The following is a 22,288-nucleotide window of genomic DNA, read 5'->3' as shown; positions in this document are numbered from 1 at the left end:
TCTGCACAATTGCAATTTTTTACTACTTTTAATAGCGTTTCTCAAAGGGCTCATTTTCAACTTTCTTCAGTGGTTTGTTGGTTCTCTGGGGAAAAGGAGCTTCCTGACGCTCACAGCTTCCACTCAACAACCAGGCCGTTTGCTGTCAGAAGCATCAGCCCTCTGCCCTAACCCCATCTGCTGTCTCTCATCCTAAGGGAGTGAGAGTTAAGACAGCACAGCTGAGATCCACTTGGAAAAGTGTACAAAGGACAGGAAAATATACAGAACTTTTTGCATTTAACTTTACATAATAAACTAATACACTGAAAGTACTCTTTTTAAGAAAATGAGTCTGGGATAGGTCAGGGCTGGACAGGACAGTTTAAAATTGTGCTGGAAAACTACATGCAAAAGTGCCATTTGCTATTTTACTCCTATCTGCATTGTATACAACATCATCAGCTATCTATCTTTGAAAAGCAAAGCATTTTAGTAGGACAAAAGTAAGACTTTATATAAAGAAAAAACTTGACCTTTATTCTGTGTTTAACTAAAGCAGAAGTTACTGGTTAATAAGTTTAAATATGCTATTTACTCTTTCTTTCACATAACAGCGTTCTGGCAACCATACAGCTGACTCGTGGGTGAGTACCCAGATTTTAAGATATGTTTCATAAAAACTCTAATACAATATCATTCATCTGTCATGTTATAAACAGGTTGTGTTGGATTATTCTGTGTCATGGGATGTGACATACCCCAAATGGAATATAAACTGCGTGTCATCCCTGTCCACATGCCAAGAAGCAACATACTTTTCAAATACAGTGCAGGGATCTGATGCTTCAGGTATCAAACAAATTCATTTTGGAAAAGTTGGTTCTGATTTACATCTAAATCTCATACAATATATTATTGGATAATGCTTTTTTAAAGTATATTTTATCCATTATAAAATTGAACATGGGACAAATTTTGAGGTATACCAAAGAATGGAGAGGAAAGAGCATTGCAGTGGGTGCAATGAGGACTGGAAAATGAAGATCTCACATTCAAGAGTCCACAAAAATCATCTGCCTAGGCTACTGGAAGCCTTGATGATAGGACTATTGTTAGTGGTTATCATACAAAAATAATTAATGTCAATCAAGGCTCTTTGGAGGGATCCTTCCCTTTAGGACCACACATACACTGATGTAGGCTCAACTTTTTATGGTGTGCATGAATTCATTTACCTATTTTAATAAAGAATTGGGAAAGAAAGAAAAATACCTGTGATTTACAGATGATAACCATTGCCTATTCTTGGCAACTCTTTTGCAGGTTGAGGGAGGCGAATGTCCCCCTCTACTTCAAGCAACACCTCATTTCAACTAGAATGACAAACTTGATAAACCCACAGAACCAGATTTATTTGATTTGTCAATGTAACGATTCAGCGAAGTCACCTGGAATCTTTGCAATTCATTCTTTGGTACATAGCTATTTCTAGTGCAATGTGATTTTGTACTGATTCCGAAGTGTTAGCCTACTATGATCCATGAGTAATACCAGGATACTGATGTGAATCACGATTTGGATCCTGATAAAATTTCCAACAGATGAAATTGATTTTCTCTCATATATCACATCACTAGTTGACATATTAAAAATATGAGAATGAACAAACAGCAGTTTATGATTTGCTAAGTGTGAATGGAAGTAGCACCTAAGGAAACAAATTAAACAGGCTCACCACTATGACCTCCAAATATTTTTTTGTGTGTGTGTGTTTCTACAGGGACAATTATGTCTCCTTCTCAATATGTAATATTTAGTATTTGAGAAAATATCTGAAAACGAAAGGTGCCACTGCAAAAATATATATATATTGTGCTCGTGACGGCAGTCATACCTTTATCCTGTGTATGCTGAAGTACATAACTTCACACTCAGATTTATGGTTCATCTCAGTGAGACACTTAAACACAGGTGTAATGTTCAGCACATAAGTAAACATCAGCCTTCTGATGGAGTAGACTGTCTGCTGGAGTAGACGTGGGAAACTTTGGAAATCAGAAGAGAATCACTTGGACATGTGTGGGGTTTTTTTAATGGTTTGAGCTTCAGAAAGAAATTTCCTTAGGGCAGTGTACTCCTCTTTACACTTGTTTTATTGAGTGTGCAGGTGTGCAGAGATGTGAAACAGGATTGTAGATGCTTATAGTCTTGAATTTCCTTTCCCAACCATAGGACTAAACTTTATCTTACTTACTTCTACGCTGAGATGCACAGGAGGTCATATGAAATACAGCCTTATAATACTTGCAGTTGTCCTTCCATTACCTGTAAAAATACACCTCTTGCATTCATCCTCTGTTTTAAACATGGCAGTAATTCCAATGCCATGTGCAAGATTGTATTTCACCTTGCAGAAGGGTTTAACTTTCACCTGATTTAAGCAACAAACTATCCCTCAAAGATGCCCAAGGCTTTTCTGTAATTAACATAACTGTGTTTAGATGCTATTCATGACTGATAATTCCAACACCTTGTGAAAAAAAAAAAAAAAAAAAAAAAGGTTGCATGCTGTAAACATTATAAACATATTCAAATAAGCTTAACACAATCTGCCATGCTTATTTCTGCCTAGATCATGGACCAGCGAAATGGTTAATGCAAATGGATTTATAATTTGCTTTGGGGGGCCAGTTTCTTCTCCTTATTTATTAGCCCAGCTGATGGGGCAGATTTGATGAGGCACTTCTGGAATAATTGAGTCATCACACAAAGAAGGCTGCTAGCATTCAGAGTGGTTTTATCAGCAGCAAGCAGGCCTGATTACTGACAATTACACTCTGATCCGGTGATGGAGGAGAAAGAGCCAACGAGTGGGAAATGTCCGTGTTTCTATCCAGGAATAATTTCTACATTCATTTTACATGCTAAGTGTTTCCTATCTCTGCATAATAAACTGTAAACAGGAATAGATGGCACAATGTCCCTTAATATTTCCTGGTAATGAAGACACAAATGTACAGTGAGTGCTGATAAATATAGATGAAACATAAGCTATTCTCTGACTCTGTATTGTTACCTTTAAAATAAATGCATTTTGGTGGTAAAAGCATAATCATAGTTAATGCAAAAAAATGACAGAAGATTGAAGCTGTCCTTGTAACTACACAGAAACTTTGTAAAAGTCCTGTTAATCACTGCTGTTCTCGAGGCTTATAAGCTGAAGGTGATATACTGGAAGGAGCATCATTTTGCTTCTCAATAGTCAACTATGGAGAAACTCCCTTGCTTTGACACAGTAAAGGAGAGCAACAACAGTGACCTCCATTAACACTTCAGGGATACAGCACATCTCAATGTGAAAATGAAAAACAATGAGACTGATCCTGAAAGACATCTTCACTATGATAAATTTTCATTTTCTTCCCATCGGCCTTAAGATGGTGTTTTATTACAAATAATAAAGTTAGACCATAGATTTCAGGCATTGCGGTTAGCCATGCATTATTCCTGTTAGGATACCATTTCTTAGCAACCAAAATGCTATCAGTTATTAACAAAATGCTGAAAGCAGAACTTCAAAAAAAAAAAATGTTTCTTCTCTGACTCAGGAAAAAAAAAAAAAATACATGGAAAGAGACATACTGAGGAACTGAAATGTGATTTTATGTTTGTTGATGAGCAATTACAGATTTCAACTGGAAAATGTTAATGCCCCAGTCTAGGGAGAGTTCTTTTTTAGAGTTGATCAGGCATGAAACACTGAATAATAAACTTCTGCATGCTTGTTTATTCCTTTTCCTCTTTTTAAACTAATTCATGGCTTCAAAAGAACGAAAAGTTATTCTCTGTTCTCCTGTGGTAGCTATGGTAACTATGTTTCATTAAAGTAGCCACTTAACTTCAAGGCTTGTGTTACAATGATATGCATTATTTGGAGTAAAAACACACCATAACAACCTTATGATTTCAGAGCAATTTTAAAAGAAAGTTCAAAGAGCATGCGTCATTGATTCTGGAACACAGGGTTTATTTTACTTTAAAACCTGTTTACTCTTTTACAGCCTGAATGACTGTTCCTGCATGGAGTCATCTCTGTAGTGAGGTACTGTGTAGGGGTACAGCCACTGGCTCCAGTGAGGGCTGACCATGCTCTGCTCATTGAAGAGAAGCTTAGTAGCTTCAGGACTGAGACTCCTGAGCACACAGATCACTATAAGTAAGAGCAGCAAAACTGTATTGTTTTAATTACTCTGTTGCAGCCTCCTCCAACATCAGGAAGATTTTGGTCCAGCTATATGTCTGCTGTTTAGGGACCACTGTTACAGCCATTGTACAATACATGGTTTCCAGCAAGCTAGTTAGGAATCTTTGAGATTGTACAGAATCTACAGAGTGCTGGAGTTGATTAGGTTCAGACAAAGTGGTCACTTCTCAAGCACTTACAGGCTTAATCTATGTTGCTGTGTTCCTTCCCTGTGATTTCTGACTGCTCTGGCCAAATTTTATGGGATTGATTTAACAGCTAGAATTAAGGCATCACAATTCTTATGCTGGACAAAAATGCATGGCTAATTAGCTCATTGAGTGTTCTCTGACATGGAGTCAAATGAAACAATGAATCTAAAAATACAGTGTATTTTTATAAAAAGAAATGCTACTACCATCCTCCTATCCTAAACATTCATTCTCTCCTTTCTAAACAAGCTCCCTTCATTAAGCATGACAGGCATGTCCCAAGAAAGGGAAAGTCACACAAAGGAAAGTGTGCCTTCCCTCAACATGCAAATCACATATGTTCATTAACTACAAGAGTGCCATGTGAAGTACAGTCTGCCACCATCTAAAGGCTTGTAATGACCCTAACTGTTAGAGATAATAGGACTTGCTTGCACTACCACATTTCTCTGAAGATCTTGGGAATTTGCTGAGCAGCACAGAAAACAAAAAACAAATGAACAAAACCCCAAAAAACAAAAAAACATACAACAAAAACAACAACAAAAAAACAACAAAGTACAGCCAAGAGCAAAAATACCACCTTGAAACTGAAAGAAGAAAGAACACTCAAAACAACTGACTAATATTTGACAGATACTAAAGTACATGAGTAAAATGAATGCTGGGACACACTTCTGATCTGCTAGTTTTGTCCAGCCGAAGATTGGATCAAGTCTATAGAGCAAGAAAAAGAGTGTTCAATCAGTTATATCAAGAGCTCAGTTACATCAGGGGCAGCAGTTTAAATTCTCTTTGGGAGGCCCTTTTTATGATTCTGCATTGAGGTGAACATTATTTCATACACTGATATCTGTCTTCTGTCACAGAAGTAAACATAAGGCATCGTGATCATACAAATAGGAAAAAAACAAACAAAAAATCAAACAGAGGTTCTGGAATTCTCTCGTCTTACCTCTGTCACTGGTTCTGTGACCTTCAGCAAGTCTCTTAACCTGTCAGCTAAATGAGGATAACAATACAGAGTGCCATGGAGTGCTATTGTGCATTACTAACCACATTTTAAGGTAGTGAATATTATTTTCGTCTTCATGCATTCATCAATTTAATAGCTTGCTGATGCTTTTACTTCCCCTGAAACTCAACTTGATACTTCAAGTGTATGTTATTATTTGGGATTTCCAAGAAAAAAAAAAAAAAAAAAACAAACATTTCCTCTTTCTCTTCAAGCTTCTGTTTACCTTCTGTTTATTTCTACAAAAACTAGAGCAGGTACAAAAAGCACAATAACACTATTTGGTAGCATAAATTTACAGTTACAAAACACTATTTTTCAACATAGTCACCCCATTAGCTGATTCACACAGATGAGCTGATCAAGACATTCTTCATTTCATAGTGTGACAGCTGCACACGGCCATCTAGAACATGGCTTGTCCTTCACATCACTATACCTACTGCTGAAACATACCACCTATCACCTCACTGTGCTCACATCTACTGTTTGATCTCCACATACATTCAGCAAATTTTGATGAATATTGATTTTTTCTGTATGGTTCCATGTCAGACGCCATTTTGTCAGACTGTCTCTCTGCTGTCATCTGTGAAATCCTTTACAAAATGTAAAGGAATGTTGGTGGGAAAGTACAACCTCTATTGCCATACCAACAGCTGCCTCTGACATCACAGGCCAACATAATACAACTGGAGGCGTTACCTTCAGAATGACACTGCAGAAACATAGATTTTTAATGTTATTTTACAATGGTTAAATAACAGCAATCCATTATTTACTGTAGTGAATTTGACTTGAGTAAGTTAAAAAAAATCTTTCTGCGGAGAGATGTCTTACACGTTTGATTACTTTGAACACAGTTTCCCTTCAGACTCCTTAGTGTAAGCCTGGTTCCATTGAAAACAATCAAAATATTCTCAGTGAACCTCAATAACACACATTAATTACAAGCATTTGTACATTTTGTATTAATTGCACTGGTACAGAAAGATACAACCCTGACCAAAGAACTTACAAAATAAAATTATTAAAATTCCTTTGGAAACAATAGTTATAAATTGTTGGACTCAGTGTTAACTTGAGGTCCTTTCCATCCCCTGTAATTCTGTGAAATAATCATAGAATTATAGAATGCTTTGGGTTGGAAGGGACCTTTAAGATTATGGAGTTCCAATTCCCCTGCTATAGACAGGGATACTCCCACTAGACCAGGTTGCTCAAAGCCCCGTCCAGCCTGCCTGTTTGAGGGCATAATAAACAATATGACGGAAATTTCTATAGCATATTAATGAAATATTTCTACTTTAGTTGCTAGTTCTGTCATTTTTTGATAAGTAGGCCTGTATCAGGTGTATGAATATGCATGTAACAGGGTGGCTTGTTGTTTGGATGTCATATTAAATCATGGCTTCTGTCTCTTCTGCTGGCACTTCAAATGCCATGATCAGAAAATGGAGTGGGAAGGGGAGCTACTTTTGTGCATGAGCCACAATCCTTTTTTCATATGCTGTGCTCACTTTAGCCCAGTAGATATATATATATATATTTTCAAGAGGTCTGCATCATTTTGCATAATAATTACATCCTGATACTAAAGTAGTAGCTATGACTTTTAAGTAATCAGACTCACTGAGAGCCATATTATAGCAAACAATAGTGTTCTACTTTAAGTCATTTTGACAAAACATTTTCTTTATTGCCCATAGATTTGTAGTATTCAAAGCTGGGGCAATATTCATAGTTAAGAAAACTCCAGAAGTGACCAAACAGGTGTGCCCTTGTCTCAGAAAAAATAAATAAATAAATAAATAAAAGCCTTTTTAGATAGAAGATCTTTTGTCTGCTAGTTTTACCCTAGGCCCCTTTTAGGGGCCACACCTGAGAGAGAAAGTGAATTATCAATGACATTTTTTTAAAGAATCAGTGGTTTAACACTAATTTCTAATCAGATCCTACAGAAAGGAACAGCTCGCATGGCAGCTGTACTTTTCCCAGGGTTAATTACCTTTCACTGCTCTCTACTAATGAGTCAGCTGTTCCTGTCATCACACAACCACACTGTGTTCATCTGTAGCTCTAGCTGTGGACAAACACAGTAGCTAGAACCCTGTTTACACATTGGTGAGGTTTGTTGTGCAAAGAATTTGCAAAGCAGTTTAAAAAAAATTACCTAAAACTTCTATTTCAATGTCTCACTTCATGGAAACAACTCTACTTTTCAGGCTTATATTTTCAAGCCTATTCAATAATCACCAAGAACTACAATCAAAAAAGACAAATAATAATAATAATATTTAAAAAAAAAAAAAAATTGAATAATTGGTTATGTAAGGAAGATTATGTCTATTCCCCTATCTAGCTAGTCCTATCTAATTTTGGGAAGAGAATGTTTATTTGTAACTTGCTGCTCTATGGACTGGAAACTATCATTATAAAATACTGTTTTAACCAGATAATAGTACAAAAACTAATGGGCTTAAGGAAAGAATTTTTATTATTATTATGTCAAACCCTAATTAGATAATTATTTAAGTCTTTCAGTAACCTCCTGCTAATGTTTTTACGTAATTCTAGAAGGTAATTCAATATCAAGAAAATAGAATGAATCATTTTCTTGTTGGGGTGAAAAGGATATACACTTTATAGCTGTGTAAGATCAAGGACAATCCTAATACATCACTTTTATATATCTTCTTTAAGAACAGTATAAACCTCAGGTGATATTTAGAAAAGCTAGCTCTAAAATCAGAGAGGGGACAGGTATTTATATTCCCTTTATTGACAAGGAAATAAGGACATTGGCTTCTCCACCACAGCAGCAAGTGCCTGCAGCTAGTCACTAAAGTTATTCTGTCTTGCTAAAAAGAGAGGCCAAGGAGTCTGTAGCAGAGCTTCCAGAGTTCAAATCCTGTTTGTAGCATCAGTCAGAAATACTTGCTTTTGATTTTCACGTAACTGAGGACAATACTTTTTAAAACACAATTCTATCCTAAAACTGTCTTTACAGTAGTTGCCCTGACCTGAGATTTTCTTGTAGTAAGATCAGTAGGTATTAGCAGAGAAAATAAATTTTCATAATACACCAGAATGTAACACAGTACAAGTTACATGAAAATTAACTCAACAGCTTCAAGTTGTATCTGCAGCAGTCCTGTTCATGACTATTCCTTGTTAGCTGTCATATAAAATAATAGTACTTGAAAAATATAAGACAGGAACATGATCTTCTGAATAAGATGACAGAAGAAGAAAATTAATCTTTTCCAGGTCTAGGTTAACTTTGCAGGGTTGGCAGCTCAAAATACGATAAACTTGCTTTTAAAAGAACCAAGACAACAGAACCAAGGGATTCTAAGGTATCACTTGGAAAATCATCTGGAAAATGAGTAATGTACATTTCTTTGAACATCACTGTTAAGAGTCATCCCTTTGTCCAGGTGCCCTGTAAGTTGTATGGGGTGTACTGGCAACCTTGGATGCTTTGAGCAATGAGAATATATAAGCTATATGGGTACAATCTTTTAAAAGGCCTATGTTAATTTGTTGCTTTATTAGAACCAATTCTCTTGCTTAGTTATGGAGTTTTACATGAAAGTGAACTTCTCAGAGCTGTTTCAACTGAGCTTTGTGATTCACAGAAACCTCTGATCACCCAAGCCAAACCTCTGATTATAATGCCAGGGGAAATTTTACTGTTATTCTGTGATGCTCTTTTTGTCCTAGAATCTTCCTCTGCTCAATAAGTGATTCCTTTTTCCATTACACTATATCTTCATCCATAAGCACAGAAAATCAGAACAAGCCACCTCTGTTTATGGGATGGGAAAATCTAATCCCTTGCAGTGAGTTTCTCCCGTTACTGAAGTACAATCTGCCTAATGATCTCCATCACTAACAGGTCTTACTGGCTCTCTATTAGAAGTTAACTTTTTTTTCTTTTTTTCAGCTGTACACACTAGGATTCTAGAATAGTTTCTCTAAGGAGCCTGTTGAGTTAGTGACAGAGTTGCTCTAATTTACTTCTTAAAGATCATCAAAATAACTGCATATCTTCTAACTCTAAAGACAGAGATTGTCATGAAACTAACAAAATAAATACCGGAAATCCCACACATAAATGGAGAAGCAAGATGCATGATCTGAAGGGTATCTGCTGATTTTGCCTTTCGAAGACTGTCATTTTCTGATTGAAAGCAACTTGCACCTGCAGTACTACAGTATTATTCCCTGTCATCACAAAATAGAAGCAATTATTATTCACACCAAAAATAATAAAAATAATTGGTATAATACTGTTATTACTTTAAATAACATTGAACCTTAAAGCCATTTACTTTCCCATGCTATTCAAAACAAGACATCTAAGTGGATGCCTTTTAATCACATTCACTAAAATGTTCACCGTGGGGAAGAAAACTCAAAAAAAATATTTTTGAGTAAAGTAAGCTTTTCAGGATAAAGGTTAAAACAGGCTAACACCAGTTGTTAAACTGGTGTCAACCTACACCATATAGAACTTTGTATGCCTATAATTTTGGGTGCAGTTGCCATGGATATTGATTAATCTATGGAGATGATACTGGAGATACATTACACATTACTTTAGTTTATTTTAGTAAATCTCAACCTAATCTAGCCATAGGTTTTATTTCTCTGAGTTTCCTCCTCTCAGAAGAATAGTACAAATAGGCAAAAGACTGTCAGAGAGCTGTGGCTCCATGCTTCAAATGCCATAGCATATCTTAGGGCAATGTTGGGGAAAATCATACGCTATCCCATGAGATTCTGTATGGATATACCCTGTAATGACCATCCACTATGTAAGAGTTAGCTCAGCCTATTGAACCTCCATTCAGCTTTGAATTTGGACAGAGTTCTCAGTAGTTAAAATTTAGAAAAACAACTTGATCACTTTGCCTCCATCTGAAGAAATAGCCTCATGTATTTATGCTTAAGTGATGGGTATGATATATAAATCTTTAGAAATCAAAATGTCTGTCAGAAAATTTCTTCCAAAATACACAAAAAAATGGAGAGTACATGCTAAACAAGTGAAAATTTGAAATGAGACTTCATTTATATTTTTTATGACAGCATAAGAAACACTGAGTCATAATCAACTACAGAAGCAGTGCAAAACCATGATCAAATCTACTCTTCTATTATCTCAAGGCTTGAGTAATAATCTTGAAATTCTTAAAAAAAAAAAAAAAAAAAAAAAAAAAAGAATCTGGAAATTCTTCACTGAGAAATCCAACTGATTTAGTGTATAAATTTCTATTGTATTCTGATATGGATAGTTATTTCCTTTCATTTATTTTTAAGAATTACTTTTGAAAAGAAAAATAATCACTTCCAAAAATAAGGTAGAAAATTGGTTCCTCTGCTTTTATAAATGTGATGTTTCAGGGGCAAAATTTGTTTTTCTGAAACTGCATCATGATTCTTAATTTTGTTATTGTGCTCTTCATTTATATCTGGGTACACACCAAATTTCATTTTTGTTGATGCTGTGTTTAGGCAAGGAAAAAAAAATGTATAACATATTACTCTAATCACTGTCACAGAATTGGGAGAAACGTAAGAGAAAAATAAGTTTACATGAGAAATCAAATAAGAAGAAATCCAGTCCAGTCTGTATGCTGAAGAACAGGATACACTTCTCTAACTTTACATGCCTGAAATGCAGATATATATTTCCGAGGTACCGACCACTTGGTTCCCATAGTCTCATGTTTGTCTGTAAGCAATCTGCAGGCATTTCTGTTGCTATGTAGATGTCTGATACATCTTATTTGTTTCAAATGTTTACTTCAGGATGAAATTAATTGCATACAAGAAATCTCTCTCTCTCTTTTTTTTTTTTTTTTTTTTTTTTTTTTTTTTTTTTTTCTTCACTAAAGGAAGTGTGGATGACTGGCTCAGGTCTAGACACTTACACTCTTCACACTGACATTTCACTAGAGGATTCCTAACCAAGGGACCTATGACAATTGCTGAGAAGCATCTTACAGCTTATATAGTACACATGCTATGTGCTTCTGAGAAGTAAATTAAAACAGATGAAAAGAAGCTAAAGAAATAAAGTAGGGAACTACTCTTTGGGAATGAAGGCAGTGCCAGTCCTTGTATGAAAGCACTGGCAAAAGAACAAATAAAATAATGTAAAATAGAGTAAGCCACAACTTCACTATGAGCAGCATGGTTTCAGTGTGACAGGAACAGGATGAACCAGTGTCAAGAGGGAAAGAAAGAATAGTACCAGCATGATATGGCAGATATTTCTTTATCTAGGTATAGAACCAGGAGTGTAATCAATTTATAAGCATAGTAGAAAAAAAAAGTGAACTCCAAGATTTGGTATGGACTGAAATATAATTTTTTTTATGTTTGTATTGGACAATATTTTATGAATGAAGTTCTGATAAGTAAAGACATCACATCGATTGCTCTCTGATAAACTGTAAGTATCTTTCAGCTTGAACTACTCTCACTTTACAGTAATATGATTTTTGTCTGAGTTTGATATTTAAGCTCGCTGATATATTTTGCTTGGTGTATTATAAACTATTGTATACTTGATGAAACCACTGACAGCAGCTCTGCATTTTATTATTTTTTAACCATCCAGAATGTCACATCCTGTTCCGTTTGGTGTCTTCCCTTTAGTGCCAAGTCTTGAACCACAGAATTAAAGAAAGTTAAATCCAAATTCCTTCTAGCAACTCTTGATGTTTTGGGAGCCAACAACATGAGCCAGATTTTCAGAAGTGAAAATGTTATTGTGCCTACATTGCCTGCCACAAACATGCCCTTGTTTCAGCATGTAAAGTGAGTGTTTAAGCAAAGAATTATTAACACAATCATTTGCTTGATCCATGAGTGCCAAGCAAACCTTTTCACATGTACTTTGTGAAACCTTAGTTATAAAAAAAAAAAAAAAAAAAAAAAACTAAAAAAGCTTTTCTGTGTTGTTTTCTTTCTTATGTATTGATTCCAAAGCAATAAAATCTTGTAAGTAAAATTCACCATATCCAAACAAAAGGCTGGCAATTTAAGTAAGTATATGAACAGGGGGAAGGGAGACTTATTTCCTGAGTTTCAACAGATGTCATACTTAATTGGTTGTGAAATAAACCAGAGCTACTCTCGGCCTGTTTCCCTAGTTTCAGCTGTGAAGACACTTTCAAACATGTGCATTTTCCTCCTGCTTGTCATAATGAGTGTGTGGGGTGAGAATCAAACCTCCAAAAGGAGTAAAGCAGCACGCATGCTTTATACAGGCCTTCAGACACATTAATTAGATAGAAGTGAGAGTTGCATCTTTTGTTCCTACAGGGTACACGCCAATACAAAATTAAGCAAGACAGTTCTGTTGACAGATGATTGTCTTTACCTTCTGCTAATATCAGGAAGTCACTGGACAATTCCATTCTGATGCAACTTTCCCCATCTTCACGTATTTTCTCTCTAAACTGCCCCTTTTCCTAATTCAGAGCAGAAACAATATCCTATAACTTGCTGAAAAATAATATTTATTAATTATGATAGGAAACATTTCCTAAATAACATTTTTTTTCACTTGAGGATGTTTTCTGCTAGAACAGAGTTAACACTGTGTATGATCAAGAAAGAAAAGAAGAAAGAGAGATAAAGAGAGATAAAGAGAAAGAAAGAAAGAAAGAAAGAAAGAAAGAAAGAAAGAAAGAAAGAAAGAAAGAAAGAAAGAAAGAAAGAAAGAAAGAAAGAAAGAAAGAAAGAAAGAAAGAAAGAAAGAAAGAAAGAAAGAAAGAAAGAAAGAAAGAAAGAAAGTATTAAATGGATAGATTGGCTGTGAAGAACATGAGAAAATGGAGAACAAGGCTACTTCTGTGCAAAAAGTCCAAATATTTATAAATGTGGCTGATCACCAGTTGATGATAGGCTCATAAAATTAATACATAAAAAGAATGTTAGACACTCATTCCTGGATGTATGTGTAACCCTCAAAATTAAAACTCCCTTTGAGCTTCACTGGAACAGCTAACTATGTAATAGGTGCCTCTCTATGAAAATCAACATGATCAAGATCAAAAAAGAGAGAGGGAGAACAGTGTTTGTTAGAACATTTCAGATAGAAATGAAATTGAAATGGCTTAAAAAAGAAAAACTGGGGCCAAGGTCAAATATGTTTAATTCACCTGTGACAAGCAAACTGAACAATATTTGTTCTTTTAGTTTAGACTTGGAACCTAGATCTCAGGGGTGTTAGGAGTGAGCTATAATCCCTAGAAAAAATTCAAATTCCCAAGTGTGTGATGGAAACCAATATAATCCTTCCTGAAGTCAGAAATAAAATAGAAAATACTTTCTTTCCTATTAAAACAAGAATAGTTATCAGAATCTTTATTCTTTTAATGTTTTACAGGTCTGACTTTCGGCAGATGACCTCTCTTGTTTGTCCCTACATGTTTTCCAAAATATAAAAGTGAAATAGAGTCCCAAGGGCACTGTACTTGAAAGGTTATGAGAGTTAGAGAATTTTAACCATGCCTGCCAAATCAGCAGATGGCTTGTGATTATAATTATATGCATCAATAAAACGAATAATCTTTACAAAATTTGAATTTCTACTAAAGTAAGGGATTTAGTAAGCAGATGCAACAGAATGCATTTTCTTTAACCCTTTTTGTAGACAGCATTGTCTCTCACAAAAATAATGGGAAAGACTATCCATTAAGAACATGACCATACACTTCAACCTCAAATATATTTGTTTCTTTTGACAAAGTGTCAATGTTATTTAGAGTGATTTATGTCTTCAGTTGCACTTTGTTCATTAATGTCTAATGCTTATATATAGGACGATTCCCATCAGACTCATACTTCAAAATGGTGTTTAATTTTATAAAATGTTACAGATAAAATGAAAATGTCATGTCTACTCTCTCTCTTCATTTTTATTGCTATGGTAGTTCTCTGTGTTTAGTATTTGGTGACTTTCCATATCTTGAGGTTGAGTTGACCGCATTGTTAATGAGGAAAAAAAAAAATTCCCCAAATCTGTGAAATTCATTTAGCATGTGGGCTTTTTTTTTTTTTTTTTTTTTTTTTTTTTTTTCTCACAATAAATTTAATTATTTAAAAGAAAATAAAGTAATACAAAAATCACAGCCTCTGTCATTACTTTGAAAGTTACATTTGTAATAAGATCTACATTGAATGCATTGGATTGTGTTAAACTTCTGTCTAAAGTAGAAGAAAAAGTCAGACAGCAAAATCATTGAACAAGACAAACAAGCAAAAGTCTCCCTAAGCCTAGGCTTTTCTGGACTGCATCATAAAAATGCTACTTGGTGACATGATTTTTAGGGGTATCCTATATTCTTCTGATACGGCAAAGAAGAAAAAATCGGAATAAAAAACAACCCTGAGTACATTTTCAAAAAAATCTCCATTTGGGATATTTAGCTGCCTACCTACAACACTGTAACATTATTTTGTTCAATTGTTAAATGCAAAATTTTACTTGAAGAACACACACTAGTTTTTTGTGTTGTTTTTTGTTGGTGGTTCTGTTAGTTTTTTTTAACCAGCATAAAATTTTTGATGTGAGTAGCGTGTAAAAGTGCAAAATGGTATTTCAGTGCTCATAAAAAGTGTATTTTTACTTTAGAAATAACATAGCCATTACTCTGTATCATGTAAATCCTTCTTAGCATAAGGATTATTGACCTGATCGTCCATAACGGTGCCTTTGGAGCCATTACTACTTTGTTGTGCCAATCCAGCTGCTGTACATGTGCTCTAAGTGTCAGGGGCAGTAATTAAGGTGTCAGATTGTCTGCTGATTTTTAAGGAACTGACCTGACAAATCCCAGTATCACCTGAAGAAACACTGTTATGGAACTGGGATTTCCAGTGCTCAAGTGAAATGATATGTCGGAAAAGTTCTAAATCACTTTTTTCTATGCAGCAGAGTTCAGATACACATCTTAAATGGAAAATGAGTTTCTCCATGGAAGGAAAAGCTAATGTTTGAAGCCAAACCTAAAAAATGAACAAACAAATGCTAGCTGAATCTCTTAAGAAAATTAATAAACTCCCCATGCTCAAAACACTTATACACCTGTTTTACTATATTGAAATGAACCATCGTTCTTGTCTCAGTGGAATCACGCATGTTTAATGTAATGCTCACCTACTCAGAAAGGTAAGCGCAGTTACCACTACAAAGTAACTTTTGTAGTTAGGCTATCTATCTCGCCATGAATGAAGAATCTCTCATTCAGGAATTTAAAACTTGCTAATATTATTAAAAGACATTGACGGTCATAAATGTGAGCAATTCTCCTCCAAGAGATTTTACGTAAGTATTAAAAAAAGTTAAGAGGAAGATGATCTATTTTAAAAATCATTAATTAAATAGTAGCTTCATTCCAAAGTTATTTGAGATTATTAAAATTCAGAAGCACTAATTCTGCCTTTGCGGTTTTTAATAACCTACAACAATGTGAACACATAAACTACAAGAAGTGACCTGGTTCCAGCTATATATACATAGTTCCAAAATTAATCCTTTCAAGTAACAGATATTTTGGTCTCGGCATTTCAAATAGATGTGGTTGTAGCAGAATATATGTTTTATTTTGGAGTGATATGTATGATATATGTTTATATTTGGAGTGATAAAGCCAAGCCTTCAGGACAAGAGTCTGCCACTGACCTTGGACATACTTGATGATCAGGAGTATCAGATACATCAAGATGTATGTTTTGAAAAACTAAAAGCATTAAAAAAAAAAAAAATTATTCAAATCAACTGTGTCATAAAGTTTTTCAGATCCATACAGATTACTGACACAGGTCTTTCCTGGAGCTGAACACAAAGATAAGTGAAAGGTTCTCATGTCAGCTTGTAAAGTCCAAAAAGACTATGTCGAAAAGTAGTTTTAAAAAAGCATCATGTTACATAGTTCTGGGGGAGATCAGGTGAACAGCATTAGTTGACATAAAGTTTTGCAAAAAAATGAGCTTTCTTTGCCTCTTCTCTTAGATGTACCAAAGAAATAATAAGGAGGAAAAAAAGTGGGCAAAACTACAGAAACTTACTGCGGCTCAGTCTGCGAGATTGAAGTAATATTATTAATTTTGTAGTTGTGTATTAGCCATATGAAATGACTCTACTTTTAATGGGATAAAGGACAGATGAACTTGTTCGTTATCATGATAAATACTCAAATATTAAATTCAACTTATTCTCCTTCACAGATATGTAAAAAGTAGGATGATTGTGTGATAGGGACATGTTCATTTGCATAAGCTGTAGTGATGCACCTGAGCTAAGATATCCACAAATCATATACATTAAAATGAATTGAAAACTTAATGACAACTAGAAAAGTTCAAAGCAAAACTTTTCAAGCCCTATAGCTTGCAAAATCCCTGTGTATCTAACAATTAGGTGTGAAATAAATGACTTAGCTGAGAAAGCAGGTTTATTTTCTAATGTGTCTCATTTCCTAAGATAGCATAAGGAAAACGTTGCTCAGAAGCACACACCTCAAATATATGTATGAAAAATTAAAGCAAACACACAATTTTACCAGTCTTCATTTACTTCCTCATTAAATTTCCTAAGTTGGAAATATCAAGAAGTACAAAGGGAATAAACAATTATTACTTAATATATACTGAGTTTCAGTAAGCTGGGATGCCATGTAGGGGAACACTTTTTTGCATATATCCACTGTTTATATAAAAATGCATAAGTGGATTCATAAATGGATACACATCTTTGCAAAGAATCACCTAGTGCACATGTTAAAATATCACATTTGATCTTAATTTCTATAGGCTGTAATGTTACTTTTACATGCAGTGAAAGGGATATCCCTGGTTAAGAAACATATTGTTGTGATCTGATTTCTGTGACCTATTAAGAGTTTTAATTAAGTGAACAGGTTATCCTGGCAAGTCTATATACACATATTTTGGCAAATGTTCTCACAGATTAAATAATACTTTAAAAATAATAAAAATTGAAGTGACAGTGTCAAGAAACAACTGTAGCACAAGCTGATATCTGAACCTTGCTTCTTTAACTGTCGGTATTTAAGAACATACACTTAAAAACATTATTTTTATGTATTTTTCAGATTTGGTTATTGTTTTCCTTTTCTATTTCTGTAACTAATATTTATATATTTATTATATTGAGGCGGCAAAGAAAAAGCATTACTTAATTCAGTCAGACAGACTGTAATAATATAATGTTGTTTGGAACCTAACATCCCCCTGAGCCTCCAAAGTACAAAGAAGACAGAAACATTTTAGCAATGCAAACAAGACTTTCTGGCAACTTCCTGTTGCCATTTTTCAACAAAATAAAGAGTCCTGCAAAACTTAACTGAAATGCTTTTAGGAAAGATTTTATCATTGGATATACAGACACCAACAATTATAAGGTATCAGATGAATATTTCTTGTCTTAAAAAGGGAATAAATAATGATTGTATAAATATTTAACAATAGACCTTTCTTTAATTTCTGCTCATGTAAAGATAACATTGAGAAATTACATACAAAAATCATAAAGAAGAATTATTTTTAAAAATATAGCAATACATTCATTTATATCTGCATAGTTCTAAAAACTGTACTGGGGGGAGTAAGTAGCTGACTAGTGGATAGAAATATGTATTCTTGCATTTAACATTTTCAGATGATTTTTACAGAGTAGTAAAAACAAACTTTCAGTCTGTAAAGTTCATCAGATGTGAATGTACATCTGAGGTGGTGCTTATTGTGTGACAGTTCTTACAAAGAATATTTATTACATTAAACTATAACTACAATTTCCAGTTCTTATATATACTGTTTTACTTTACTTTCAGAATTCCAGAAACTTTTCTAAGCTGGAAAACAAGACAGAGAGAAAAGGAAACAAACAAGCAAGAAACAAACCCAGCCCTGATTCCAGAGACATTTTTCTCCCCTTCTTGAAGTGACAGGAAAAAAAAAAAAAAATCCCTTCATTATGACCTACTTGTCTAGAAACGGACTTTCAACCCCATGGTTAGGCTAAGATTTGCTCTACTTTTTCCCTAGGGCATAATTGTCAGACTGACTTACCGTGTGCCTTTTAGCCTTTGTTCTGCCTCTCACGCTGACATCAGGGAAGCAGTGATGTAGAATAAAGCAGGGGTGGGCTAGGTTAGTCCACTGTTTGTGTCGTTGTGTGGTGTGCAGGGACACTCTGTGATACTCTAGTGAGCTGCTAAGCTTTTTTTGTAGGCTTTGTGTCATTTACTTAACGACCAATCTCATTAGCTGCCAGGGTACAATGGGCTGATGCATTTTCTATGTACATACTCTACACAGTGACCCTCAAGGTTGCAGAAGGTCTATTTAATCAGTCAAAATGCTGAATATATTTGCAGTAAATCACTAAAAAAATACAGGACCACAGAAGTATCTCATGAGGGTTTACTCTTCCCTGGGAGTTATTTGCAGGTAATAAAGTGATAGGAGATGCAGGCAAAAGCAAGGGCAAAGAAGGGAAAGGGGTACTCACTGGGTTTGCACTGGTCACCTTTAATTTGGGGAAACCTTGGGGGCCCTGTATATCACTGTGTCTCTACTTGTTAATATCTCCATGCAGTTCATGCTTCAGTGTAATCATGTTATCACAATTAAACCCCTTTAAATAAGAGGAGCAGTGCTAACAAAATACACAGCCTTTCACACATTGGGGAGGGGATATGTGTGTGGGGGGGATGATGTTTATTTATTAACATACTACGGGCAACCTCAGGGCTGGCTTCTTTGCATTTCTAACCTCTCGTCAGTTACAAGGTAAAACCCTTTTAACTCTTCTGAAAAATGAAATGCTGAAAAGCCCTATGAATGACGACAGCTGTCCATAAGTAACAGGGAGAGTTCTATTGTCCAACTTGTCCCTGGATAAAATGAATACTTTACAGCAGAGGCTGTTCAGCTTGGCTAAAGAGTATGGGGAGAAGGGGAGGAGGTCACTGGAGATTTCGCACACTAATTTAATCTGGGAAAAGGACAGGCACTGCATCTCACTTGAACAGACTGGCGGCAATCTGGGCTCCCACAGAACTATCTCCTTTTGCCTGTGCTCTATTTATTCCTTATCTCTGTTTACCAACCGCTAGGTCCCTTTCATTCACACCACGAGGCCGTTCTCCTACTATCAGTCAGCAGCTGACACTGTGGAAGAGCCTCAAAGGCAAAAAAAAAAAAAAAAAAAAAAAAAAAAGGATCAAAACTAAACCAAAGCTGTATAAACAATGCAACAGTAGAAGTAAATGCATAAATCCTAATTCTTAACCCAACCCACAGGGTGCGAACAGAACCTTTATAGTAAATCCAACAAACCCACCGCAGTGAGCTATGGGCTACTGAGGAAACAGGAAAAGCCAAATATCATTCATGAAATCACCATCTCAAGCAGAAACATTGAAAATAGGCACTGGAGGATATTTAGCTGGCTTCAGGATAACAGATTCCTCAGTCCTGTGAATCAATCTGAGAGTAATGAGGGGCAGACTTACCTGTGTGCCTGGTATAAGGTGAACAAGAGCCCTCGCTAGCATTACTTGATTACTTCAAGGTTCAAAGACCTTAGATAACTTTGCACTCACTGCTTGTGATTTAGAGTAAAAGAAGTAGAGGCAAATGCTTTTACCAAAAAAAAAAAAAAAAAAAAAAAAGTGTATCTGGAATTTGTGTCAAGCTGGACAACTTAATATCTCACACTTAGAAAACATTATTATTGAAGCATGTGTCCAATTTATTTTGCCTTTTTAAACCCTGGATATAAGCTTTTAGCACTTAATGTGAATACATATATATACATGTATAACAGGTGGAGACAGGAAAGAAAATAAAGATGAAACTTGTGTCTCAAATGAAAAGTAAAGTAATAATTTCTGTGCATTTGTTAATGTGGATATGGACTTTTATTATGACTTAACTGTGAATATGCTGATTTTCTAAGTACATTGATACCTTTATTTATAAACTGACTTAATAAGAAAGAACTTGCAAATAGTCATAGAGACATAATATTTCTGCAGCGAAACGTTCCAGCTTTTTAAGCCTACAAAACTGGTAACTCCAAAAGCAGGGTTATTTCTTTTGGAAGAGGAGTTCTGCTTTCTCAAGTTCTTCATACATAAAAATAACAGTTAACAGCTTATAGGTTATATATTGTCAACTTCATGATCAAGATTGTTACAAAAACAACAAAGAAAATGCTACTCATTATCAAAGATGATACTAGACCTAATTTCAGTTTTGATTTCCACCTATGTGCATTTTGAGCAATGAAGTCTTTACTACTTGGATCCTTTTTTCCAAATGAATTAATGAATTAAATTTATCCTTTCACCAGCTGCTAGGCAGCAGATGGAACCATTTCTGAAGCCTTGTTGAATTCAATCCATAAAACTCATTTCCTAGGATTAGCAGTCCAAAGTTTCTTTTAATGTTTATATACCGCTTGGGATTTTGAATTTCATGATGTTAAACTTTCAATTTAACTATTTTTTTCATTTCATATCAAACAAATATGATCGTTTGGGTTTCTATAGCTTTGTAACCAGACATTTCAGGTCACATAAGGACAAGAATTCATTTCAAAAGCAATCAAGTAATGCAAGATTGGGGTCTGGTATTTTTTGTTTGTTTGTTTGTTTTGTTTATGTTGCAACACTACCATAGAAACTATTTGTGCTATATTCAAAGTTTAATTTAGACCTGAAAAATTGTATTGTCTGTAACTTGGAGAAAAAAATATCAAACAAACTTTAGCTTAAATAAGCAATTTTTCAAAGTATTTGTGCTGTTCATGGAAACTTGACAGGCTCCTGAAACGAGTTTTTCATACACATTTTTCTTACAGTTAACTTCATTGTAAGATTTATCTAGTTTTGAAACAAAACAAAACAAAAAAAGAAAAAAAAGAAAAAAGAAGAAGAGAAAACAACAACACTGTAGCAAATAATGTCAGTTCTCTGTAATTCTACAGACTTTATTATTTATTTTTCCCGTACAATAACAGGATACATTTGTTAATCAGATGCAGTACCCTGGACAGCTCCTTGTCATTCATTTTCGGTTTTCCTACCTCTACTATACATCTCTGAAACAATAACCACAGACAGGGAGACTTTAACTGTGACTTCATTCACAAAAACCTCTATTGATAGATCTTTGAAAAAGCTAAATTATAATTTAACTGAAGTTTCTACTTATTAGAAATTGACAAAGGAAAAATCAAAACAAAAATATGTCATCTCCTTCCTACCTTTAAAGACACATTATATTAAAAGTCTCAAGAATAAAGCCTCATGAGGCAAAAGTCTTCCTGTTATTCAACAAAGTAAATAAAACTAAAAAAGTGATTTGTTCTTGTGAATAACAGTGATTTCCGCTAATTTGGCACAAGAAATCTATATTAATCTAATATTGCAGTAAGCCAAGAAGGCCACATAATAATAATTACCATTGAGTAATTGAATATTTAGAAGGAGGAGGAAAAAAAAAAAAAAAAAAAAAAAAAGGGGGAAGACTGGTAATCTTAGCCTGCAGGCATGAAAGTACTATAATACACAGATGATATTTACAAGTAAAAATAAAACACTCCAAACTTAGGAGGCAATGTCTATATTTAGAAATTCCTCATTTTGAATCTGGATTACTTGTTAGCCACCTTATAGCTGAAATATATTATTGCCACAGTGAAAGCTTTAATCACAAATGCTGTAATTTTCCCCAACAATTGCAAAACCGTTTCATAGCCAAATCAAAGAAGACACATCT

General features: G+C 34.7%; 1 protein-coding gene across 4 annotated transcripts in view; it reads right to left on the bottom strand.

The window, feature by feature from the left end:
- The window catches only part of ST18 (ST18 C2H2C-type zinc finger transcription factor), a 174,957-nt gene that overhangs the window by 78,705 nt on the left and 73,964 nt on the right, over nucleotides 1-22,288 (bottom strand). Inside the window, exon 1 of one of the 4 annotated variants that reach the window (XM_072327959.1) lies at nucleotides 18,569-18,699. The exons of the other annotated variants lie outside the window; for them this stretch is intronic. The gene's annotated coding sequence lies outside the window, so the exon portion shown is untranslated. Of the gene's footprint in view, nucleotides 1-18,568; nucleotides 18,700-22,288 lie in introns of those variants that run through there. 4 annotated transcript variants of the gene reach the window in all.

This window comes from Excalfactoria chinensis, chromosome 2, assembly GCF_039878825.1.
Source record: "Excalfactoria chinensis isolate bCotChi1 chromosome 2, bCotChi1.hap2, whole genome shotgun sequence".
NCBI lineage: Eukaryota > Metazoa > Chordata > Aves > Galliformes > Phasianidae > Excalfactoria > Excalfactoria chinensis.
This window is presented reverse-complemented; position numbering and strand designations above follow the sequence as displayed.